Below are 26439 nucleotides of genomic sequence, written 5' to 3'. Positions count from 1 at the left end.
TTTCTTTCTGCACTAAATAGGAAATCCCCTTCAGCTGCCTGCAGAAGGGAGCCCGCAGCTCACAGCTGTGGTCCTGCCAGATGCCGGAGAGCCGGGATAAAAATTGTAGGCAGCGTACACAGGTGTAAAAATGCTATCGCAATTCAATGGGTTATTAATAACAAGATATTTCTCCTCTGCGGCCATCTGCATCCCATACACCCCCACGAATCCGGCACTTTCCTCTTCCAGCTACAACACTCTCTCTCTCTCATTCAGCGCGGATAATTCCCTTTTTTTCTTTGCCTTCAAACCATGCGCGAAGGTAGCGCTCAACAGGCAGTTTCCCTGGTACAGTCCGTGCAGACTAACATTGTGCCAAGCACCACGAACTCAGAACAGAGGTTTTTCTACCAAGGTGCCAGAAATAATACAAATAAACTCTTCTTCTCTCCCTGGCTTTATATCTACAGCTCCCACACATCACTACCAGCGGGGCTTTAAAACTAAAACAGACTGGGCCTACGTGGCTTGAATTTATTCTGGAAATTTATCTCTTCTTGCTGAAAGCTCTGTGTTTGCTTGATCTTCCTGCCTTCCAAGTCCTACAAGTGCCACATGTTGCACAGCTGGATTCCTGACAGAGAAAGAAAACAGGAGGGAAGAGAGAACAGATTATATATATATATATATATATATACACGAACGCAATGGCCAAGGTTTTCAAAAGTCGCCTGTGAACTCCAGCAAAGTAGCTTCAGATGTCTCCAAGGGACCTATGCACAGGAAACACAGAGCCCTTGAGCTTCCAAAAATCTGCGCTCCGCAGGCAGAAGAGGAAAGAAAAGGAAACGGAGAGGCTCTGAAGGACTCGCTGCTCTGAAGATGCTCAAGTCCAGCTCGTGCAGAAAAGGATTTGCAGAAAAAGCTGTGTTGGGGAAGGCTGGAGATAAGACAGTCAGGAGAAAGAAGGAGAGATCTGTGTGGCAGTAAGGGAAATGCTGACTACTTTTAATTCTCAAACTTGCTGGGGTGTGACTACTGAAATAATAACGTGTTTGTCCAGCTCCAGGAGAATTTGTTCACGCTCAGCAGCTGTGACAGGGGAATATCCCCGGGCTCCAGCACAGCTAATGGTCCCACACAGGCATAGGCAGCAGCATCCCCTTCCAGCGTGCCAAGCCAAGTGTAAAGCAAGAAAAGCTAAGGGGAAGAAGGCCTATTCATCTTGAGCGGCACCTTAAAAACATCACACCAAAGGAGAAAATGAAGAAAATGTTATTTCCGGTGAAATGAAGTATTGCACTCTGTAACAGGAGGGGGAAAAAAAACCCACCAAAACCAAAGCAAACTCAAGATTCAGTTCATAAAGAGAGGAGAAGGTCAGCTTCCTCCGCACCAATAACTCGGTCCCGCAGGAATCGAGCGTGGTATTTGATACAGGGCAGATATTTGATTCCTTCCTCCGCGTGGGAAGGCTGACACACGCATCCTCCACCCCTCCGTCCACCTTCCCCACCACGTAATGGCATTGCTGCGGGCCTCTTGAGGTCCCTTCTACTGACCACTCTGCTTCAGCCACAACGTAAATCAGTTTAAAATCCATCCCTTCTTAACACTGAGCTGAGGAAGGGATTATTTTTGCTGTGTTTGGGAATAGGCAGTTGCTGTAAAACCTTCTGCCTCAGCCCAGCAACAACGAGACCTTGGAAGAGGCTAATTATGGGTGGCAAAGTAAGTCACCCACTGGCAGAGAGCAGTGGAGAAGAGACAGGCAAGCACAAACCTGCACCTGGAGACCTTTTTGCTTATTATAAAATAAAGCTGTTTCTGTTGCCTGCATTATCAGGAAAGGAGAAGCAAGGCAGGAGGGAGGACAACCACCAAGTGAAACTGCTCCGTGTTTTTCTCTTCTGACTCGCTATTGCAAGTCTAAGGAGCACAGACTTTAAGCATCACACTGTAACTTGGAGAAGCCTTAAAATTATCCTACACACACACGCGTACACAGAAGGAGGGGATGCAGAGCAAGAAAGAAGCCTTGCATGGCCACCAAGGCTGCTGCTGGGGCGAAATGTGGCTCAATGCACCTTGTGCATCAACCAGAGGGAGCCCCAGAAATGTCTGCTGGAGCAGGAGCGCGCGCGCGACCAAGGACTGAGACAGCAGATTGTCACCAAGTGGCAATCTGCTTGGGATCTCCTCCAGGCTCGTGGCACCTTGTGCTGCCCCACTTGAGTGCTCACGGCCAAGCTCCAGCCCGAGCCGCTTGGAGGGATGAGAAGTGGTGCACAACCTTCATCCTCTACCCCTGACAGCCCTTCTGTGACCTCTTTGCATGAGACCAGCACCTCCTGAAAAGCATTACAGCAACCCAGCTCAAAGGAAGCCGCTTTCCCAGACACAAAGCTTTTTCCAAGATCGCGCCATTTATCAGGGAGTTTAATGATAGGATGAGGAGTAACTGTTTCAAACTGAAGGAGGGCAGATTTAGATTAGGTATTAGGAAGAAATTTTTTATTCTGAGGGTGGTGAGCCCCTGGCCCAGGTTGCCCACAGAAGCTGTGGCTGCCCCATCCCTGGAGGTGTTCAAAGCCAGGTTGGACGGGGCTTGGAGCAACCTGGGCTGGTGGGAGGTGTCCCTGCCCAGGGCAGGGGGGTTGGAACTGGATGATCTTTAAGGTCACTTCCAACCCAAACCATTCTGTGATTCTATGATTCCCAGTTCTGCAGTGGAGCAAAACTTCAAACTTTTTCTTCCCTTCCCTCTCCTCCCTACAATCTAGGAAGAAAACCCTCTCCCACCAGGGCCTGATCAAGGGATCTTGGAGGAAAAAGGAGAACTGGGCTTGCCCTAAACCCCTCCTACAATCTGGCTGCTCTTCCTTCTCCAGAAATCTCATCCTGGACCCGCAAGACCTTTCCTGAACTGCGGGCAAAATTAGCAACGATCCGTGAAAAGTGCAGGGTGACCGGATTGGCATTTTCTAACCATGTGTATTTTGCCTTTATGTGTAGAAACCTGCATATAAATGTGTATTTTTATGTATATGCATAAAACATACTCACAGAGAGAGACAGAGAGAGAGATGCGTGCGTGTAGTTGTATTTAAGGAAAAAGGGACCCCAACTTCAACTACAAATGAATGAGAGAGCTGGGCACATGCTGGTAGTACGTTGCAACCCAAATCTCTCTCTTACACTGTAGGACAATCAAGAATTCTTCTCTAAAATGAACGAAAATAAAAAGGGCCCAAACAGCTGAAAAAAAGGGTGATGCATGTGAGAAACTGCCTTTTCTCTGGCTCCTGCGTGTGTGTGTGTGTGTGTGCGAGCTGCAGATGAGTCAAAGTCTGAGGGCTGCCTTGTGTCAGCCATTGACTGTGCCAATGACAGCAGTTCCCTTTAATAACACCACTTACAGACTCCGCAGCAGGGGGGCAGGCGAGGGGGGGCAGCCAGCCCTTCTCCTGCAGGCTGGTGGGGCGCAAGCCATCCTGCATCCTTGCCAAAAATGTGTTACAGGCACCCGCCGATGGCTCCGTAACCGCAGCCCACACTGCGACGTGTTATCCTAAGAGGTAAAAAGCCAGAACAACCTTGGGTACACCGGAGCAAAGCGGTGGGTCCCACGGCTGGGAGGACACCAGGACATGCTGGGATGAGGTAGGGGCGGACCAGGTGGTGGCCGGGGGGGGGGAACTCAGCCCTACCACACTTCCCAGTGCAGCACAAGGTATCTCCATGGGTTCACACTGTGCACACCCAGATTTACACTGGGAAGCAACCAGAAGACAAGGAGTTATCTCTATTTCCATGCAGAATAGGTAAAACAGAGAAATACGTACAAGCAGGTCACAACGAGAAGACACAAGCTCTGCTGCCTGCCTGCGCCTTGGTTCCCCTGTGTGAAGGTGGGAAATAAGTCCCTACCAGGTCTCACGGATGTTGGAAAGCTCAGATTTGTGAAGATGCTAAAAATCCTTAGCTTAGTCCAGATTTGGAAAGCTTTGGGAAGAGCTTTGGAGCGCATCATGTTCTGATTATTTACTTCTCCAAGCTAAGGAGAGACCTACTTCACACACCGCCTCCTGGAGAGTCGGAAAAATCAGGCATGTAAAATAAGAAGGAAATGGAAATCGACTTGATAGCTCCTTCCCCTTCCTAATGGGTGATACTTACCTAATTATGCCCGCTTGCCATTTCCTTTTTGTGCTTTCTTTGAGATATTATGCGGAGATAAATTTGTCCTAAAAGTTCTTACTTTCATTCAGAGGCATCCCTTTGAGATGTTTGCCTTCCTAAGGCAGGCAAGGGCAGCAACTCCATTATAAAGGAGGAAAAAAAAACCCTGAATGGCTCTGACAGGCCATTTTAGCATCCAGCTCCTGCTGCACATGGCTCACCTCTCTCCACTCCATTCTCCATCCCTCCCACAGGCAGAGAGTTGCAGCTCCAAGGATGCCTCTTGCCTCCTGCACTTGCTTGGTCAAGGTGAGCAGCTCCTGGTCTCTTGGAGCTACCGCGGAGGCCAGGCAGGGAAAGCCAGAGGCTGCAAAGGTGCTCTGAGTCCAGCATCCAAAATGACTCTGCCTTCAGCAGGCATTTGGAGAGAAACCCGAGACTTGATGGTCTCACCACTGGTGGGATCCAAGGGGGCATCTCACACCAGTCCCAAGTCCATGCCATCCCTTGGATGACTTCTCTCCAAATGCATCAGGGTCACAACCCCGTATCCAAGCAGCTGGCTGCAGCTCAGGGTAGAGAAAAAGGGGTCATAGAAGCAAAACACGACTCCTCCAGGCCCATGTCAACTTGAGTGAATCTAAGTGACCCTACCAAAACGTAGCAAGCTTTCATTTGCCACAGCCAGCTTCCCTCCTTTAAGGGAGCTCCCCTTTAGTCCTAAGCTTCCTTACAGCAGGAGCAGGGGAGGGGTTGACACGTGCAGGACATGCCGGAGCATTTCCCACTCCAGCAGGTTGCTTCCAACCATCAGTACCACAGAGATGGGCTGGATGCAACCCTACTCTAACAACTGAACACTGAACTCGTGGGATGGGTTGCAGGGGCTTCTGGTACAGTGAAGGGTGAGCATTTGTCCCTCTAGACCTCCACAGTGGACCCTCCCCCCCATCCACCTCCAACCCACACTTCCCAGGAAGGCTCCCCTGAGCCCTGCTCTTGCTCCCTGGGTTTTTTTTTCTCTTCTCTGCAGGGAGAACAGCTTCCAAGAAGGAAAATACAAAGCCCAAAGGGATTGACTTCAAGCGATGAAACAGGCTCTGCAAAGGAAGGTGTTTTATTCCTGCTCGAGGGGGTGCTTTAAAAAGCCTCCTTTTGTTTCCTCAAAGGCTGGGAAGGATGTTTCCCAGTCCAGTCTGGCAGGCTGGGGAAGGTGGAGACCAGGAAGAATTCAGGGAACTTCAAGGGCCACAATGTGCAAGAAACAGCAGAGATTTCCCCATGCCCCAATCCCTTCATATCCAGCATGCTGCATGGGTCCATCCACTCCTGCATCCTTCCCCACCCCACAGGGGTTCTTCCCCCCAAGGGAGCATCTGCAGCTGCTGCACGGAGAGCCCAGCCCTGCACCTGCAGCAACTGCATGAGGAGGGGCTGAGCAAACCCCCCCCGCAGCCACACCGACCAGCCCTGAAACTTCACCCCTGACTTGTTAATTCTGCAGCAAGAAAAGCTGCCTTGTTCTCTTTTTTCCTTTGTTTTTTTGTTGTGTTTTTTTTTTTTTTTCCCTCACCAGGCATTTTCCAGGGAGTCATTTAGACCTAGGAGGGGAAGAAGGAAGAACAGCACAGCTAATCCCTGCTGCAAGCAAAGCCAAGCCCTCCACCTCCAGGCTACGTTGCATGTGCCCCAGCCAGAGACAGAAAGCCACCCCGCTCCTCCTGGTGCCTCCTGACATCGGACATCCATCCATCCATCCATCCATCCATCCATCCTCCCAGCCCCTCACCTCCTAGCCCCACCAACCCACTCCTCCACAGTGGCTGCAGCATCCTCAGGATGCGAAGGACTGCAGGATGGAGGGAGGTTTCCTTGCAAAGCCACCTCTACAGTGCCACCAGCTTCCAGGGGAAGCCATGAACCCAGTGGCTGCAGTCAGGAGAACCACGCATCCGGCTTTGCTTCCCTGCTGTGCCTGCGCATTCCCAAAACCAACGGATGTGTCCGGAGAGATGTATGAATGGGCTCCTTGCAGGACCCTCTGCGGCAACTCGCAGCCAAGAGCATTGCTCAGCACCCAGCCTACAGAAGATACCTGCTCCTACCCCTCGCACCCGTTCCTGGGGAGCAAGAGGAGCCCCCAAAGCAGGCTTTGTCCCACCCACAGCATCTGGAAAGTGACAATCAGGGCAGGCAGAGCAACATCTTTAGCAGCACTCGCTCTGCTTGGCATCACGCGGGCTGCCGCCAGCCCCGGAGGGGTCTGTCCTGCACAGCCCCTGGCCGGGTGCCCAGCTCCGGGGAGGGGGCTCAGGCAGAGCAGGAGCCCGGGACAGTAGCGTCGGAGGAGCTTCCCTGCCTCCCAGCACGGAGGGATGGGTTTGCAGAGAGCGGGGGACTTCAGCAAACAACAAGGAGCAGCGCATGCAAAGAGATAAGAGAAGGTATTTACCAGGCAATCGCTACAAGGTCCTGTGAATATAGTATTTGTGATGGATGAATAGACATATTATTACAGAACTTAATGCAAACCCTTTGCACCAAATGGTGACATGCGATTACTAGTTTGGAAATAACTAAGCTCATTATAATGAAACGCTTCACTCAAATCCCCCTCCAAAGGATGGATCTGACGAAGGAAGGAACCTGTGACGGGAACATACTGGGGGATTTGTTTAACCAGATCAGCCCGCTGGGCCAGCACAGCACGGTTGCTTGCCTCCAGCATGGCTAAAGCCTGGCGCACCGGGAAGCTCAACCCACCGACCTGTGTGGACAGGGTGGGCAGTACCCCGCACCCAGCATCGGGCTCTTCCTGCCACGACCCTGCGTTTAAGAGATGAAAAGAAGCACTTTTCAATAATAAATAATAATGCTAACTATGTGTTTCTATAGCAACTCATCACCATAGCAGCTAAGCGCAGAAGGAAAACTCAGAGCTGATCCTGCCGTCTTCAGGGTGAGGAGGCAATTGCCCTCCTGGAGGTGACTTCGGTGGAGGCAGAGCAGGGACTTAAACTGTCAACTCACCCTCCGGGTTGTCCCCAAGCGCTGCCCTCCCCAGGGGAGGTGGCTGTGGGGGGTGGCTAGATGCTCTGGAGAGGCGAAGCCCAGGGTCCAAGGGGTGATGGGTTATGCAGCCTCAATAGCACCAGGCATCGAGGTCATTGCAACCCTCCAAATGAGTCCTGGGGCTCCAGGGTGGCTGGAAGGAATGGGGACAGTGGCAGAGGACAACCCCCCAACCAACCAGGAGGACATCACAAAGGGGAGAGTACAAAGGGTGAGATGCAAACAAAAAGAGGAGATGCCCAAAATCAGGCGTTCAAATACATACACGTCTCAGGGTAACAGCTTACAAAATCCCATGCGTTGCTCTGCTTTTTGCAAGAACCAGAAATTTAAACCAAATCCCTGACAAATAAAAGGGGGTTCCCTAAACAGCCCAGAAACTCACTTTTTTTAAGCTAGCAAGTCAAGCAGACGTACCCATCCTCATTTGGGTATGGGGTTTGGGATTCTTTTTTTCCCCTAAATTGTCCGTTAAAGAAAAATCCGAGCAAAAGCCTTTGAGTAGCTCCACAGCTGGCATGGTTCTATTCCCAGCTCACCTCTCTCCGCTCCCCTGCAGGGTGATGGTGTCAGAGCCTGTTCCCCCAACGTAGAACAGCCTCCTGCCCCTCACCATCTCTGAAAGCCTCTTCCCAGCCAGCAGAAGGTGACGCTGCCCAGGGATGGGCCAGTGGCCGTTAGCGGCTATTAGCCGTGTACTCGGTGCTACTCCTCAGACCGGTGCTACTCCTCAGACCGATGAGCGAGTTCCCACCCAGAACCTCCCTGCTTTTATCATCTCACTTACGAAAAGTGAGTCATTTGTAAAGGTCATTAGAGTAAAATGACTATTAGATGATGGTCAAAGGGACAGTCCCTTCTACAAGACCACCCCCGTTTGATAGATGGGGAAACAAGAAACCAAGGGACTTGCTCAGAGCTATGGGGCAGCTCTCCAGCAAATCAAAGTCTCCCTCTGGCAGCCCAGAATAAGTTTCCTTAAAGTAAAATAAAGCTGTGTTGCACACCAAGCGCTTGCTATTCCATCAATAGGCAATTGTAACAGGATACACCTCCTTAGTCTCTAAATGAGTTTTCTTTCCAGCACTACATTATAGACAAATCCCCGGCCACAAAAAAAAAACCAAATAAATCCCTTTTCACAATCAAATATGCTCTAACCAAGTCAAACAGGGCCACACGCACGTGCAGCGAATCTGCAAACCTTTTCCCAACTTCCCAGCACGACCGTCTTCCCTTCAGAGGGGTGGAAAAAAGGCGAAAAGGAAAGAAAAGAAAGAACATTTAATAGAAGAAATGAAGTGGCAATTTCCCGGTTCAGCTGGGGATCAATACGTGGGCTCCTCGTGGTTTCTGTTTCAAAGGGGCCGAGCTCTCGCCGCCGAAGCCCAGACTGACACAACGCCAGTGCTTGACTTATGAGTACTTCATCTCGGCAAGATATTTTTAATTTAAATCTTGCCGCAGTTGGGTACGGAGCCACCCGGGCTTTGATTTACTGCTAATTCATCGCTCCGATTCCTATAACTCTAAACTCAAGTCACCAAACAGTTTAACGCCGAGACACTCGCCAGCGAGGCTCTTCGTGAATGAGTGTCAGGGGGCTGCTGGTGGCAAGTGCACGTTCCTCACTTCAGAAGAAACAACAGTATTAACCATCTACACGCGGTCCCCGAGTCCAGCATCACTTCATTTCAAAGGAAAACAATACTGGGATTAAAACAAAACCGCCAGCAGCCTCACCTTTCCTCCCCCACGCACTGTTTTACGCTCCAGGAGAAATAACAAGCGGGTCGGGATGGCTCATTTTGCAAACATTTACATGCGTTTGGTGCAGCGTTGGCTGCGAGGGTTCACCAAGCGTCAAGATTTATTCCTCTGGCCCTTGCACGAGCTCAGAGGAGGGGGAGGTGTGCCAGTATATATCATGCAAATGCCTGCAATGGAAACCTAGCCCATATTATCTGCATTAGACCCACACATTCGTCCTGTCAGAAGGACAAGGCAAATTCAAGTGCCAGTCAGCTCCTGTGAATTTATTGCCGGTGGCGTGGTGGGAAAGCCCCGGCAGATCACTCCTGTATGGATAACGTAGCTGAAAGGAAACTCAGAGATCAGGCGTGGGAGGCGAGAGAGATGGCAATGCGAGGTCTCCCTTCTGGGTCACCAGTGCAGATCCAGCCATGGCCAGTGGCAGTTTTTGTTTATTCCTGCACAAAAGAAGCCCATGAACCTCAGTCTCTTGCCTTTTGGGTCCAGATTTCTGTTTTGAGGCATGCAGTATTTAGAAAAAAAACTGGAAAGCCTTCTCGACAGCAAAGCCTGAAGTAAAAGCAAGTCACTAAATCTGCAGATGAACTTCTCTCTAGTGAAATCCCCCTCAAGTAAGGTCAAAGCCACCTGCTGGTAAGCAGCAGAGTGGGGATGGAGGTTTCAACCCAACCACGGCTCCCACTCAGGTCTTCAGGCTCTCCTCCAGCCCTGAGAACTCGATGTCTTCTACAAACGTTAGTATTTGAGATAGCAGCAGCTGGGAACATTATACTTCAACAAGTTGGCTTCCTCCATGGGAACATTGCTCCAGGAATCACGTTTGAAGAGCGCGCGTTCCCAGCAAGGTTCATGTTGGCTGGAGCATGAACTAAAGGTGTCTAAAATGAAATGACCGTTGGGTTTCCAAACCTAAGGGCGCCCGTTTAAAGCCTTCAGAGCATCTCTAAGGGCTCACAGAGGGGTTGTTTATTTTCAAAGGAAAGGGTTGTGGGACAGATGCCACACCACGCTGGCTCCTGTTGCAGGGGGTGAAGGGCAGAGACTTGGCACCTTTTAGATGGGTGGCTGCTCAGCACCTTACGAGGTGCAACCAAGCAAGGACGAGGCAAACTTAGCGGAGCACATGGACCAACGAAGAACAATGAAAACCAGACAGTTCCAGGGATGAGTCAAAAATATTAAAAAAAAATGAAGAGGAATGCCAGTCCCAGAAAATCGCCACGCAGACTGTCAGAACCACAACACAGCTCTTTTTTTTTTTTTTTTTTTGCCATGATCTCTCCATTCCCAAAGGTTTTTTTGTACCCAATTTTAAAGATACGGGAACCAAAGTTGATGTGAGCACAGCTGCCCCCTGGCCAAGGCACTAACCTAAGATGATATTTTCTCAGCTTAAAGCACCCATCCGTCATTTTAACTGGAAAAATTTCCATCTTGAAAGTGTCCTGTTCTGACCAAGCACTGCTCTTGGCTGTTGAAGCACGGGTGCAAGGGCAGGGGACCCCTCACTGCTCTCATCTCCAAGTACCACTTGGGGTTCAGTTTGTATTTCATGGCTGTGGGTGAGAATTTCCATCAATAAATGGGGACTGATCCTTTTTGCCTCTCCGTGCCTCAGTTTCCCAATCTGCACCAGGGGAACGAGAATACTTTCTCACTGTTTTAAAATACTTCAGGGTCTGAGTGAAAAACATCTGGGGAGCCCTATGAATTTATTTCAGTATTTTTTTGCTGCAGGCTCCTTGAGAGCTCAAACCTAAGGGATATAAAGTGCTTTTCACCCGAAGACAGTCATGCAGGGAAGCGCGCTCATCGCTGATATCCTGCAGTTGCCCAGACTCTGCACAGACGGGAAGTCTCGTTGCCTTGGGCGCCTGGAGCCGTTGGTGTCCATTAACTGAGTCTTGCAAGCAAGAAGGGAAGCAAGGAGTAAGAAAGAGCCCTCTGAAGCCTTTTGTCACACTGGTGGGGGCCAGAAAGGCCTTTTTATTTCAACATCAAGCGGTTTGAGGCCTTTACTGTGGGAAACAGTCATAATCCAAATTGCATCCCCAGTTGAGGAGGGGGATTCATGGGCAGGACACGAGATTTTTGAGTCCCAACACTGCAGCTGCGAAGGGGTGAGGATGGATCTCGGTCTCAGCTATGTGGGACCTCACTTTAAGGGGGGTATTGTGCCTAATAAATCACGAAGAGCCAAGTGACTCCTAGGAGAGCATGCCATTTTGCTGAAAAACACCTGTAGGCAATGCCACGCCGCAAACTTTGGCGCCGCCAGCTCCAAAACTCAAAAGCTCTGCCTCTAACACCCTCCCCACGGAGGATCCCAACGTGGAGCACGAGCCTACCGTGCCAGCATCATTCTCAGCTTTTTAGGAAGCTTTTCAGGGTTCCCTTCCAAACAAGAAATTAATTTCTACACGGCGTTAACCCTCAGCATACCTGAGTATCGTAAGACCTCGCAAGGCTTTACACCCCAGGGCATGCGAGCGCGCAAATCAAACCCTGGCACTCTGGGAAGGAGGTAGGTTTTATTGCAACCGCTCAACATCGAGGAAACGGGGAGACAGAGACAAAGCAATTCAGTAAAAGGAAAAAGATGCAGCACAAAGGGGGCTCCAGCATCCCTCCTCCCTTCCTCCCCCTCCAAAAAACAGGGGAGTCAACATGAAACCGGCTCCGGCAACCCACTGCCCCCCCGGGATCTGGCTGCCAAAGATGGTTTCTGCCTCCCCGGCGACAGATCTCAGCCGCTCTTGTGCCTGTGCTGAGCCCTTTGCTTTGCCACATCTACAGGCTGTCTGGCACCAGGCTCGCTGCGGGTGCGGAGAGGGATGCTGGCAGGTGAATGCATGAGGAAAGGCTCGAATATTTCCTCTCTCTGTGGAGAAGTTCAGCATCTCTCTTAGGATTTGCAATACGGCTCATCCCTCCGCTAGCCAGGTGCCGGATTGCTCGCTGAACAGATTTAACACCAGCCTTCAGCGCCTACAAGGCAGTTATGATCATCAAGCAAAAGCTTCCCAACAGCACCGTGACTGATCATCAGCCTGTATTTTAAAACACCCGTCTTGGACATAAACAACACTTAGATCATGCAGCTGTCATTTATTTTGCATCTTATTGATATCGCCGAGTGCCGCGCATTTAAGGATGGGACAGAAAGGAAAAGCCTTGGACTGGTCCTTTAGGAAAGGAGACACCCCCATGGAGGATGGGTCTGGGCAGAGGAGGGAAGAAAATCCCAGGCTTTCGTGACGGGGCTGGGGTTGCATGTTTAAACCCGGCTGCACACGAAAAGCAGACACACACATCTGTTGCACCGCTTGAAGCCCGGCTCTGCTGAAGGGTCCCACACACAAACAAACAAACACACACACGCTTCCCGAGGCAATTAAAACACAAACGAAACGCTGCTCGCATCCCCGAGACCTTAAAACAGTGGCTTAGCCAGGGGGAGGAAGCACCTAATCTCACACTGGGAGGCACACGCTGTAATTAAAATCACAGAGACGGCGAAGGCAAAGCAACCCCATGCTCCACTGGTCCTACCCGCTCGCAGATTTAACCGGCTTCTATAAACAAGACCCGGGTGAAACAGAGGACAGATAAAGAAAAGAAGTTAGCACGCTTTATGCCTTCCAAAATATTTGTGCAGGGCTGGTGCACGCTCAAGATAAGTCCCTAGAAGGCTGCGAGTGGTTGCATCGGCTGTAAAAATCCCCTGACACCATCATTGTTCCCCCAGAATAAGAGCATCCCCCGGCAGTCCCAGGGGTCCCGGTCCAAACCTCCCCTCTCCGCACCGCACACCCCCACGACCTGGGAAGCCTCAAGACCCTCCTTGGCTTTCCCCAAAACCTCGCATCCCAGGCACCGCATCCCGGTGGCGGAGGGAAGCCATGAAAAAATCAGGTGCGTTTCCAGCGAGCTCTCCGGCAGGGCTGGGAAGCAAAGCGGAGCAGACGCGGGGTGGAAGTTTTACGGGAGAGGAGCGCGGCCACAAGCTTTCCACCTGGTCCTTTCCACGAAGGTGAGTCCTGCAGGTCCTACACCCCAATCCGACACGGGAAACGCTGCATCCCTTCCCAGTACGGGGAGCAGATGGGGCCCCAGGAGGAGGGTTTCCTCTGGGCTGGGTATGTAGCAGCCACATGCAGCCACTACAAACCCAAACAGCACTTAGCCCTGCTGGGGCTGAGCAAGTGGGTTTGTTTATCTGGGAGGAACTCGTCTGCTGCCGGAGTATTATATTTCCACCAAAACCATGTGCGGCTCGGTGTTTAGATCACTTCTCCCTGTCTACATAATTTAAGGGCATATGTCTGATAAACGAGGAGCATCAATAGGCAGGTTTCGGTTGCAGTACACACATGCACGGAGGGAGGGAGGTTTAGCAAGCGCTGACTCCGCAGCCGGGATTTGGGCAGTCAAACTCTCCAGCACCTTGCAGGAAGGGAAACGATGGGTGGGTGGGGGGTGTCCCCCCCTCCCTTCCCTCCTAGGTGTTCCCCGCTGGGGGTGGCCCCCTGTCCCCATCCGCCGGTCACCCGGGAGGCGCTGGTCCTCCCCGGGAAAAGGGCTCTGCCTCCAGCCCCGTCCAGCTGCGACCTCATCGGGAGCCGGAAAAGTTTGCAAATGCCTCCAACCCCTCGCCCGGGAAAGAAGCTGGGACACCGAGGGAGGGAAAATACCACCACCACCCCCCCCCGAGGGGAGGAAAATCCGCAGCCGGGGATGGCCGGGAGTGATTAGGGAGAGGCTGCGACGCCGGAGCCGCTACCTCCGGGGAGAAAAGTTGAGCCTTGCGCACGGGGAAAAAGCCACCGAGAACGCGGGGACACACACACACCGCGTCCCCTCCGCGCTGGGGATGCGGAGGAGCGCGGGGGGGGGGATGCCGGGGGTCCCCGCTGTGAAACCCCGCCAGCATCCTCCCAAGCCGGCCCGGGAGGGGCGGAGGGGCCGTGCCCGGCCACCCCCCGGCTCAGCCCGCTGCCCGCGGGGGTCCCTGCCCGCCAGCCCCGACACCCTCCCCGCGACCCGGGGGTGGGGAGAAGCGGTGGGGGGGCGCCTCCCAGAGCCCCCCCACACCCCCCATACTCCTGCCAGGTGTGGAGGGCAGGTACCGCTGCAGCCCCGCCGGCCCTCCCGGAGCATCCTCCGGGGCATCCTCCCGCCAGCCCCCGCTGCCCGGGCGGGGCGGGGAGGGGGGGGGGGGGTCCTTACCTGGGAAGGCTCCTCGCTTGCTTTGGGTGGGTTTTGGGGTGTGTGTGTGTATATATATATATCTATATGTAAAATTTTTTTTTCTCCTCTCCTTTCCCCCCACTTCAGTCTTCAGAGCAGGCGCCGCATTGACACTGCAGATGGTCTCTGTGTGTGTGTGTGTGTGTGCGCGCGTGTGAGTGTGTGTGTGTCTCTCTCCAATCCCAAATACTCCACGGAGGCGGAACACGGAGCCCCTCTCTCTGCACTGGGCAAACCGTGTCTGGCTCGCCCAGAGCCTGGAAGGCGGAGGGGGGGGGAGGGGGGGGAAACGCAGCTCCAGTTTTCACTCCCCCCCCAAATCACCCCTTCCCTCCCTCCCTCCCTCCCTCTCTCCCTCCCTCCCCCAGCCCTTCCCCCCCCCCCCCCCCCCCGCCTCTAAATCAAGCAAGGAGGGGGGAGACAGGCAGCCGAGCTGGCAGGCGGGGTGCAGGCAAGGGATGCGCTACGGGGCCATGCCCGGCTCCGCGCCCGTCTCCGCGGCCGCCGCCTGCCCGCCGGGGAGGGCTCGCACTGCGGCTGTCTCGCCAGCCCTTCCTCCCCCAGCCCTCCTCGCCAATGGTGGCTGCGGAGCGGGCTTTGACACCCAGGCTCTTTTGCAAACACAAGGCACACGTACAGATAACACACGCGCGCACACACACACCCCTCTTCCCCCCCTCCCCCCAAAAAAAAAAAGAAACAAAAAAAAAAGCTGAAGAGGTGTGGAAGTGCGGTGGCAACGCGAGCCCCGCACGCCGGGGAGGGGTAATAATAATAATTTTAAAAATAAAAAAAGATAATAAAAATCCCTTTCTGTTCTTTTTCATCTTTCTTTCCTTTCATTTTTTTCTTTCTTTTCTTTTTTTTTTTTTTTTTGTTGCAGAGAGAGTGGTCAGTCGCTCCTCCTTTCGCCAGCCCACTCACCTCTGGGAGAGGGGAGGAGGCGGGGTGGGGGGAGCAGGTTGTCTCTGGAGGGGGACACACACACACACACACCCCCAAGCCGCTTTTCGTCAAAGTTTGCAGGGGCTGGGGACAGGGACGGGGACAGGGATGGGGACGGAGCCGCCGGCTCCGAGCGCGCCCGGGGCTGCGAGCGCCGCCGCCGCCGCCGCTCTCCCACGGCTGCGACTCCGGCTGCCTTGATTTCTCCTCCGGGTGCCTTCCCTCGCTCCTACTCACTACTGACACCTAGGATCTCCAGCCTGATTGGGCTAATTGGGAAATGTCGCTGCCCAGAAAAAAAAAAAAAAACAAAAAAACAAAAAAAACCCAAACCAAACCACAAAAAAAAGGGAAAAAAAAAAAAAAAAACAAACCTTAAGGAATCAAACGCATCTTGCTGGCTCCCTCCATCAACTCCCCAGAAAAGCCCTTCCCGGCATCACGGCTCTGCCTCCCCTTGCCCTCTCCAGCGTGTTCTCCTCCGGCTAGGACAAAACGAGGAGGGGAGCCGATCAGAGCGGGCGTAGGGAGGCTCAGAAGAAGATCAATCTCTCAGCTTGGGTGAGCAGTAATCCTAGAGAGCGGCTGCAAGCTGCTCTGCTCTCCGGGTCTTCATTTAATTCCTGGCAGCCGCAGGAATAATAGTATTTTTTTTTAAAAGCTATTAGTGCTTACTGCTTGAGTTTCATGTCCAGCAGGCTGCCGGCCTGCCTGGCCGGGTTGCCCCACGGAGCAAATCCCAAGTTCATTCCCCACCGTGCAGAGACCTGAACTCCTCGCTGCAGATAGTATCTGGGCTCTCCCGGAGCCGAAAGCAGAGCAGGCAGCAGATGGTGGGAAGGCAAGCAGTGCTCTCGGGGTGTTGATAGCAGCACGTAGCAACAGGGCTGCCTCCCGGCAGAGATGGGGGAGCCCTGACGCCGTGAGGATGGGCGTCTCGCAGAGGTCTGGGAAAGAGGGTATGCGAAGGGGAAGCAACTGGGGAGTTCTCCTCTGCTTTCGGGGATGTTGGTCTTGCTCACATCAGGGCAGGGAGGGGAAAATCCTGCAGGTGATGCTGCAGCATCCCCCTACCCCATACAAGACGAAGGCATCCAGCAGGGATGTGGGGGGTGGCTGGTAAAGGGGGGTCCCACCGCTCCCGGCAAGAGATAGCCATGAGCAGAGGCAGGGATTGCCTCTCAGGAGGGACATTGTACAGCACCAAGCACAGCAGGACTCCCCCTCCTCCCCACAGCCTCTACCATTCACAGAAAATCAGGCTTAATCCAAGCTTTGTATTTTTAATTATCTTAAATTTATGCCACAAAACACGGGGGCCGGGGGCTGTCTATTTGCATCCTCCAAGATATTTATTTTTAAACAATATCATGTTTTCCTTAAAACAAGTTTTATCTCCCCGGCGCGTGCCTGTGTGCGCGTGTGTGTTTTGCCTGAGCTCTGGTTTACATTTCCTGATGGATGGATGGGGATTCAGAGCCCTTTTTTAAGGTGGTGCATAAAATGTATTTATTATTCTTTATCTCCTGCCTCTTGCAAGGAGTCATTTGTTTTCATTCAGAGAAATGAATACTATGTGAAGCCTGAAGAGTAATAACACAGCAAAATGACAACGGAAGAGCGAGACGGAAATCTGAGAGATACAATGGCAGGTTAGTAACCTCTAAAGATCACTGCTGTTGTGAGCAGTACAGTATTATTTAATGTCCAGTCTGGCTTGCGGCTCCATTTAATAAAACATATGAAAATCTCTGGGAAATTTGGTCTTGCATTTAAAACCAGGCTGTTCTGCTATAAAAGGATAATCTGGATACGCTGAGATTACTTCCCACTATCTGGTGGGGAGGGATAAATTAATAGGAATTCTTTCTGCTTCTTAAGACAATGGCATGAGTCAATATATCCCTGCGCTGTTTGGGTTCATAAAGGAGAGAGTGACAAATGAGACTTTATTTATAGGCCTTTTCATGAACTAGACAGTGGGGGCGGAAAAGGGTTAGGGCTGGAAAACCCAAATGACCTCCCCTGACCTGTGAATAGCTGCAGTAAAAGGGCCCAAGGACAAGGAGGGCTCAGGCTCACCCTGTTGTCATCAAGTGGATATTTTGCCCCCTGGCCACAGTGACAGCAGAAATCATGGGTCCCTCCGGAGAGGCGCTGGGCACCCCAACTGCCCCGCTCCTGAGGGAAAAACCCACCGGGGCTCAGCACAAAACAGCATCCAAGCCGCTCTCAGCATCACCTGGGAGGAGGCAAAATCAAGCTGCCTCCATCCGAACGACCTCCCATGCCTGATTCCCCCCACCCCACCCCGCTGCCCCAAAACACTCCCTTTGGTCCCCATGGCTTGCGAAGTTCCTGGATGCCAACAGCATCACTGCAGCCCTCTGCGGTTCCTTCCCTGCCAGCGAGCAGGACGGCATCCTTTTCATTTCATGCCTTGTTACCCGAGCCACACACAGGTATCACTTCCAACAACACCCAAAGAACAGAAAACACCTATTTTTCCAAGGATGTGCATCTGTACAGCATCTGTGTAATGCATCTGTGCATTAAGACTCAACTGCCCCCAGTGACAAAGCAGGGGAGCCAATAAAAAAATAAAGAAAAAAAAATATATATATTTTTAAAGGGTAGTGTAAGAAGTTGGGAGGGGTCTTTTTTAGTTTGTTTTCTTTTTCCCCTGCCATTTTACGAGTTTGTTAAACCAAGCGGGTATTTAAAAAGTTGCTAAAAGCCGGAGCTGCTTGTTACAGCTGGTGCCGAGCGCAGGCACCGCTAAAAACCTACATTGCAGCGCCACCTGCAGCGACCGCGCTTGGTGGCAGCTCTGGAAATCCCTCAAACTGAGGGAAATCAAAAAAAAAACAAAACAAACCACAAACAAGCCCGGGGAGAGGGCTGCTAGCTTATCAGCTTGTTCCTCCAGGTCTCTTTTTCACCCCTTTCTGCCCACCCGTCTTTTAAGCGTTGGAGGTTTAAACAGTTTGCCCCGCTCCGTTGACACCCGAAAGAAAATTGGCCTCTCCTGGGTAGCTGTCACCATCCCCGCCGCTGACAAAGGATGTCTTTATCATGCTTTTGGAGGCTGGAAAAATTCATTGCGAGCTGGTTTAAATTCATTGCGAGCTGCGTTGTCACTCCCGACACCCCGGGGAAGGACGGGATGAGCCCTGCCCCTAAGGGCAGTTTTTGGTCGGTGCTGGCTGTTGGGGTTGTCGCGCTACCAGCTTTTTGGCAGTTTTACCAGCTTCAGGAAGGGTCACGTCGATAGAAAATGAGACAAAAGTGCTATAAAAAATCCTGCAAGAGAAGAGGAGGTTTGCAGGGAAGAGCAGGGTTCTGTCACTTGGTCACCAGCCACTGTGTTCCCCTTTGGTCGGAGCCTTTCTGCAGCCAATTTCTAATGACGGGTGGAGAAAAAGCCCTTGAGAAGATCTGTCCAAGCTCTGTTTGTGCTTTGTCCAGCACAAACGTCTTTGGAGTCTTGGGGGTTTGCACACTGGTTTATCTGGGAAATGTGGGGCATCCTGGCATGGGGCAGAGCTGTGCAAGGTGCCCTTTCTCCTCTGCCACCGATTTGCTGCACAGCTTCCGGCAACTCCCTTAACTTCCCTGCCAGTTCTTGCAGGCATACCGTTTTGGGCAGATTTCTTAGTAGGACCTTAATTAAACAACATTTGCATCAGTTATCCCATGTCTCTGCCTTCTCCTAACCCTTTTGCAGCTACGATGCGGTGTCAGCCAGAGGTGAGGCTTATCTTCATTTTTTTACCACTTGTTTGGATGTTTTTTGAGGGAAGCGAAATCTCCTTTGACACTGCCCCAGGGAACAAAGCCAGCAACTGGCAGGAGCCACAGACCTGCACGGTCTGACCGTCCCCTCCCTTGGCTTTGTCCCCAGGGCTCCTTCCCATCGGTGTATATTCCAGTCAGTGTTAGCATCTGGATTCAGGCACTAGGTCACCAACCCCAGTTGAGTAACAGGAAGCTTTCCAGAGTTATCCATCCCAAATTTCCCCTTTGTTGTAATTTCAATACCCTTGCCTCAGTTTCCCATTCCTTCTTCTCCGTCCCCCTGTTCCAATTTGTCCCTCCCCATCTCCACCTCACCAGCAAGGTGCCCCTGCCAGGTAGAGCCTGTCCTTCTTCCAAGCAGACCTAGAGATGAGAGAAATGCTCATTCCCATATCTCCTGTCCACCTGTAAGGGGATTTATGATGTACTCAGGCTGACAGCATCGTCTGCACATCTTCCCAACCCATCCGCCCTCTCCCTGTCCCAGCCTCCCTCCGCTCGCCCCCTGCCCTCCCCCTTGAAACTCCCCAGTGAACAATTTTTCTCCTTCTCCCTTCAAATATTTGTCGACCATTATCGCCGCCGGTCACACCCAGGCTGTCATTTGTCCAAACAAAACAGAAGGGGGACGGTGGCAGAAGAGGGGCAGATGGACGGAGGCAGGGTGAAATGAGAGCCAGGGGAGCAGTCAGGCCATAATGATAAGGAAAGTATAAAACACAGGCTGGGGCTGTCGAATTAAATGAGGGGACGCCTGAGAGGGGCTACTTCGAAACCGCAGGAGAGGAGTGAAAGGGAATAATATTGGAAGCAGGCAGGTGGAGTGATAAGATACAACCAGAGAAAGTCAGTCAAATTCATTGTTTTTTTTCATTTTGGAGGACAATGCAAGTGGGAAGAGCAATCAATCCCTGCTCAGGAGGGCTAGAGAGCACCAGGGGGAGAGATAAGGAGAGGGGAGGTTTCGGAGGTGGAGGGATGAGATGGAAAAATAGGTAGAGAGGCAGAGGAAAGCAGGCCAGGGACAGGCAAGAGGAGCTGGAGACTGTCTGGAAGGAGAGAGGGGGACACTGGACACGGACACTTGAGGCACATGGCGTTGAAAGGGGCTGCTGCCTTCAGCCAGGGAGAAACAGCGCTCAAATCATAAGAAATCCAAAGGAAAATAGGACAGCCTAAAGAGGGGAAGGGCCTAATCCATAGATTAGGGTTTTAATTTGGGATTTGAGAGGCCGGGTCAGACTCACTGCCGTGATGCAGCTCCCGGGTGATGCTCCAGTGGGTACCACAAATGCAGGAGAGAGCACAGGAGCCAGGCTGGACCTGCAGAGATTTTCCCAGGAAGACCGAGAACTGGCCAGCCCTTGCAATTGGGAATAAATCTGGAAGGGGGTTTCAGGAAGTTTGCCTCCCTCAGATAGTGGGAAAAGGAATATATATATACACTTTATATACTTTACAGCTTAGCAAACCTTTCAGCTAATTGTAGATGTCAACTGCAACTACTTCTGAACCGGAGGTATTTATAAAGTTTCTTTCCTACGTAGCTTTGGCATTTTCTTCACTCGGAGAACAGCTACCCAGCCACCTACTTCCACAAAACTTTTAGGAACAAGATCATCTCGCTGCCTGTCAAAAGTGGCTGAAACTGCCCCAAATCAGCAGTGGGCACGGGTAGATAGCACGGTGGCAAAACGTTTGTTTTGTTAGAACACCAGGCTAAAAGAAAAACCAGAAAAAAAAGCAAATCAAGCCCAATGTTTGTGATTTTTTTTTTTTTTGGTTGTTGCAACTCATAATTTTTAAGCCTGGAAACAGGAGGGAGGGAGAAGGGGGAAGGCTAGCCCATATTTTTTAGCATGTGGGGTTGGCAGCACACAGAGTTACCCACTTAGTGAACGTGGGAGACAGAGAGGGGGAGAGGCAGAATCTCATCTAGGGATGTTGCGGGAACCCCAGTGAAGAATAGCTATTCTTATATGTCAGCTTCATCACCATGGTATCGGAAAGGAAGAACAGAAGGAGAAATGACAGAAAACAGGGGGGAGTGGAGCAGGGCAACTGAAGAAAGAGAAACAGGAAGGGGAAGCAAAAGCCATTTCCCCAGTGAACAATATCGCTTGTTAAATAGTCGGTACCCGGTCACTCCGGTGCCCTGGGCTTACAGACAGAAGGATGCTGCCAAGCCCTTTATAAAGCATCCCTTAAAATACTCCCATAGCCATGAGAACATGTCCTCTCCAAAATGCTGAAGTGGGGCTTATTCAACCAGCCCATCCTAAAAGCTTCAAAAAAAAGGTTAATATATATATATATATGCATGTATAAAAACAGGACAGACGCCTTCTCCACTTTGTTTACCGGTAGGACCTGTACAAACCAGCACTGATTTGCTCTCTTGTTATCCTGTGCTGGGTGGATTCGTCTGTGGCGGAACCAGACTGCGCCAGAGGGCAGCTTTGAAGAGCTGTGACCCCTTTGCAGTGCTATGAACTGATGGTGCAACACCTCAAGAGTACAAATTCTAACTTTTTTTTTTTCCTCTAAAACCAATTTTTTTTTACCTCCTTCCACCTCTAAGTGTATACAAATTGCCAAGCAGATGAGGATAATGGTCTGTGAAGACTGAAATTCAGCTTTTGACCATAGCCACTGAGGATGTTTGGAGCCACCATCCTCACTCACATAAGCAAAATGTGAGACAATAGGCTTCCCCTCTATAGGGGAGCACTGTCGTTCTTTCCATGTTACTCCTATGAATGTTTCACCAGTATTTTATTTCTGAACCATGCTGAGATCTCCACCTCTCTGCTTTCTCCACTTCCCAACTTCATGGGAAGGTCTCCTTTATTCAGGTAGACCAAAAAGCGGCACGACTGTTCTTTCATAGCATCATAGAATCGTGGAATTGCCTACGTTGGAAGGGACCTTTCAGATCACCTAGTCCAGCCATGCTCCTCTGATTATTTTGATTACCTTCTGCCACTTTACCACACCATTACGTGCTCCTTTCAGGCATCTTTTCATCCCAGGTTTCTCCCATATTTTGGATCCCCTGCAACACACCTACTTCTTTCCCGTTTCTCCTTCACCCAGACGAAGCTCTCCAGATGCAGGGGACATCTCATGTTGTGAAGTTGCTCAGCACGTCAGTAGCGGCCTTTGAATAAAATGGCCCAACATTGTCTCTTTAAACCCGGGTCATTTTGTACAGCTCCTGGCACTGATATCTCCATTAGGGCCTTTGAATTCAATAGCTCCACGCCGTCTCTTCGAAGCCATTTGACTTCTCGCCCAAGCGTCTTGGCAGCAGCACCCCTCCCTGCTCCCTCTCTGCCTCCTCACACCTTTTGTGCAAATCCCCACCGAAGAAATAAAAGCCACTGGAGGTGCAAGCCGGCCGCGCATGTTGTAACCCTTTATTATCTGGGGAGCCCCACTCAAATGTACAGAGAGATAATGTTAATGGAGTGATGCATTTTGTCTGATCTGGAGCTGTCTCTGAAAGATAAATGCCGAGGCAAAGCAGAAGCATTTAATCAAAAATAAACCACCTCAACATGTTGTGTATTCTTTATTTTTTTCCTCCTAAAGAAGCAAAGCTTGGTCCTGTCACGGCATATTATTTTGCTAGCATTATCTCTGTTATTTCTAAATAATTCCATTTAGTGCTGGTGATGGGTAGGAGGGCTGAGATACAAAATCAAATTAATTAGAGTGACCCAACAAACTCGTGTTTGCATTGCGAGATTCAACATGGCAGCAAATCTAGCTGAGAACAAATTGCATTCAAATTAATTTAAGGAAAATAATTTGGGGCATATCAGGTTTATTTAGGATCAATTTTAATAAGCTAAAATAAAGTCAAGGCAGTGGGTGATACCATCAGCCAGTCAAAAGCCAACTTTGATAGAGGTTTATACAGCTGAATGACAGTTACTTTCGAAACCATTATTAGAAAAGCTGTTTTTTGGAGTGGCTCGTACAATTAAAAGAGCACCTCAATTACAGCCGCTGGAAATATTAGTAATGAATAAATTATCCAGTAGGTTTGACCCTCTCTTCCTTCACATCATTTCCAAATAATTAAATTCCTTGCCACATTTTGAGACATTGTATTAAATTCACCTGCAGCAGAGGATCAGCAAAAGAGGTGAGCGTGCTCCACCCATTCAACTGGTGCAAAAAGTAACGTTGGGTGCTCTGATAGACCAGGCATGAGGTTTTGGGCGGGTTCCAAAATAGGGTCATATGGAATCACAGAATCATAGAATGGTTTGGGTTGAAGGGACCTTAAAGCTCACGTAGTCCCACCCCCTGCCCTGGGCAGGGACACCTCCCACCAGCCCAGGTTGCTCCAAGCCCCGTCCAACCTGGCCTTGAACCCCTCCAGGGATGAGGCAGCCACAGCTTCTCTGGGCAACCTGGGCCAGGGGCTCACCACCCTCAGAGTGAAAAATTCCTCCCTGATATCTAATCTAAATCTACCCTCTTCCAGTTTGAAGCCATTACCCGTCATCCTATCGCTACATGCCCTTGTAAAATGTCCCTCTCTAGCTTTCCTGTAGGCCCCCTTTAAATACTCCAAGGCTGCTCTAAGGTCTCCCCAGAGCCTTCTCCTCCAGGCTGAACAACCCCAACTCTCTCAGCCTGTCCTCACAGCAGAGGGGCTCCAGCCCTCTGATCATCTTCATGGCCTTCTCTGCTCTGGACTCTCTCCAACAGGTCCATGTGCTTCTTGTGCTGAGGACTCCAGAGCTGGACGCAGTACTCCACGTGGGTTCTCAACAGCGCAGAGGGGCAGAATCACCTCCCTCAACCTCCTGCAAGCATTTTCATGGCATGACCCTGCCCAGTACTCTTGCACAGACTGGGTAAGCTGCATGCACATAGTGGGATCTTGGATGTATAGGTCTTCATGCCCAGAGGGGATGTCTGCATGTTTTCCCATCTCCTACATGCAACCTAGAACATCAGGAATAGACTCATGGCAGGCTAAATCAGCAGGAGAGGTTCAAGAGCATCAGAAAGGCCTTAGTTGAAAGAGGCACAACTATGGGGAGCCTCAGGCGTGTTCCTCACTGAACATGGACCTACCCTGGATGCTCTGCATCCCTGCTCTGCTTCAGTCCACGGTCAGCTGTGCTTGCTGAGACTGGGAGCACTTTGGTACAGGAGTTCACTCCTGCATCAGAGCACAGTCAAATGGATGAGGATCTTCTCTAGGGCAGCAGGTGTGGACCTGCTGGTACAGGACTGTTGGCAGCATTACCAGCCTCTTAGATATCACAGTCCTGACTTCACCCAACACAGAAGTCATAGAAAGGACAAGGACAGCTAAAATTACATTTTAACCTGCCTACAGCTTCCCTCATGGACTTTTTGTACCAGGACAGCAAAAGAAATACCATTTCACCCTAATCCTCAGGGGCTGTGCTGCCAGTACACTTTTATTAGCCTGATTTAAGTGTTGCTTTCACTCCCTCCCTATTACCCTTTACCTCGCAGGAGATCAACAGCTGATGGCCAATATTTGGAGGTTTCTGTCTCTTACCACTTCAGCCAAATGAGCATGCGATTGCAAATGGTACATGCCAGGCCATAAGACATTACAGAAATTTAAAGGCCTCTCAGTGATTTATGGCTCTTTAATCAAGGGCTTTTAACATTTAATTAAAAAGCTACAGGAGTTGTCTTTATTTCTGAAAAATCTGTCTATGGTTGGGGGAATTAGACAACATGAAACTCCGTATATTCTGCACGTCCTGGGCTCACAATCCTCTCTAGAGCAGAGGCAGAGAGGGTGGGCAGCAGGAGAAATAAATTACAGTTTTTTCTTATGGCTTTAAGATCCTGCAGTAATTTTAGGTGATAAATTAACCTCCATTATTTTCAAGGAGCTTGAGAAATCATAAAAGACTCATCAGAGGGTGATGCTAACAATGCAACAGGCAACGTCTTGCAGAGCAAATGTACCATGCAGCAGCAAGAAGAGTCAAATGAGGAAGATGGTGGCCGAGGCCAAGTCTGTCCCACTCCCCATCACTCCTGCAGCCCCTTGTGATGCACCACTGGTAGATGGGAGAGCGGTCCCCAGGTGCCTGCTGTGGCTGGGAAGAGAGAGGGTTTGAGTATGGAACATCTACAAGATGGTCATTGCAGCACCCCGCTGCAGACATCCCTCAGCCAACACTCAGGGTCTGTCATGCCTTGGATAAAATGTCTCAATATTCCTCAAAAGGCTAAAAAAGACTATTTTTTTTTCTTCTGCTGAACATCAAAGGAGGTTCTGAGGTGAGCACCTTAAATATAAACATCTCCAGTTAAATTAGATGAATCCTACCCTGTGACTGATGGAGCAGAAATAAAATGACCCTGTGAGCTTCTTGCTTGGACACCTTCTTCACAGTTCCTGCTCAGTGAACATTTTGGCATTTTGAAGGAGCAGAAAAGCATCGAAGGGAAGATGGAGAGTCTCTTCCCACACACTGCTGTCCCTGCGACTGGGTGGTCCGTGAACTCAGGTCTCCCACAGTCAAAGGAAGAAATTACATTATTTTTCCTGATAATTTTGTTATACACCTGAAATAAAACCAACTGCCGGTTTAATCCCATTCATATGCTGTGTAGTGGAGATGGACCTGGGCATCAGGAGGGCTCAGCCTTGCCCTGGCAGGCTGATGACCTTGAGATGGGCACGTATCTCTGCTTGCACAGCTTCTCGAGTTTGGACTTAGTTTTGGAGCTGTTTGCATCAAGGGCTGTCTCTCATTATGTATGTGGGTGCTGCTTGGCATAACAGAGATGGGATCTTGGTTGTGGCCTCTGCAGCTCCTCTAGTACAAATAATAATTTCCATCCCATCTATTCTTTTGTTTGCTACTGATCTATATTAAACAGTTGGCGATTACTACATTTATGGGTGATTATTGCACTTAGGCTGTGTTAAATCTAAATGTTTGTTTATGTGGTCTCTGTGTATATGTTTGCACGGCTTTTAACTTTATGTATTGCAGAGTTCCTTAATTATAAAATCAGTAAATTTTTTAAACTTATGACTATTGCATAGATGGAAACCCACACAACGTCCATGTCTGTATGCAACAATGATTCTTATCTTAAGCTTGTGGCAGTACACAAACCTCAGCTACAGGAATCAACAGACTTTTTTAGTTTGTTTGGAGGGCTTTTTTCTGCTAGTAGCAATTAATTCTTTGTTAGTTTGGCTCATTCTCTATTTCTTATCAAAACCTTCTTCTTGCAAGCTGTTCTTCTCAGGCGGACTCTCATCTCCCTGGAGGCTTGTTGACTTGACTTCAGTCAGTCACATGACTTTTCACCAGTCACATGACTGGTGAAAGTCATGCTAAGTGACTGCCCAATGATGCCTCTTGAATCAAGGCTTGGAGAAGTGGGTCCAGACCCCAGCTCCTCCAT

The 26439-nt window shown here is 50.6% G+C and overlaps 1 protein-coding gene across 3 annotated transcripts in view; it reads right to left on the bottom strand.

Annotated features, from left to right (window-relative positions):
• The window catches only part of PLXNA4 (plexin A4), a 472240-nt gene extending 457753 nt beyond the window's left edge, over positions 1 to 14487 (bottom strand). For all 3 annotated transcript variants that reach the window (XM_074573192.1, XM_074573194.1, XM_074573193.1), the window contains exon 1: positions 14239 to 14487. The gene's annotated coding sequence lies outside the window, so the exon portion shown is untranslated. The remainder of the gene's footprint in view (positions 1 to 14238) is intronic.
• Between the last annotated feature and the right edge of the window lie 11952 nt (positions 14488 to 26439).

This window comes from Larus michahellis, chromosome 1 (genome assembly GCF_964199755.1).
Source record: "Larus michahellis chromosome 1, bLarMic1.1, whole genome shotgun sequence".
NCBI lineage: Eukaryota > Metazoa > Chordata > Aves > Charadriiformes > Laridae > Larus > Larus michahellis.
The sequence above is the reverse complement of the archived record's forward strand: the minus strand, read 5'-3'. Positions and strand labels throughout refer to the sequence as shown.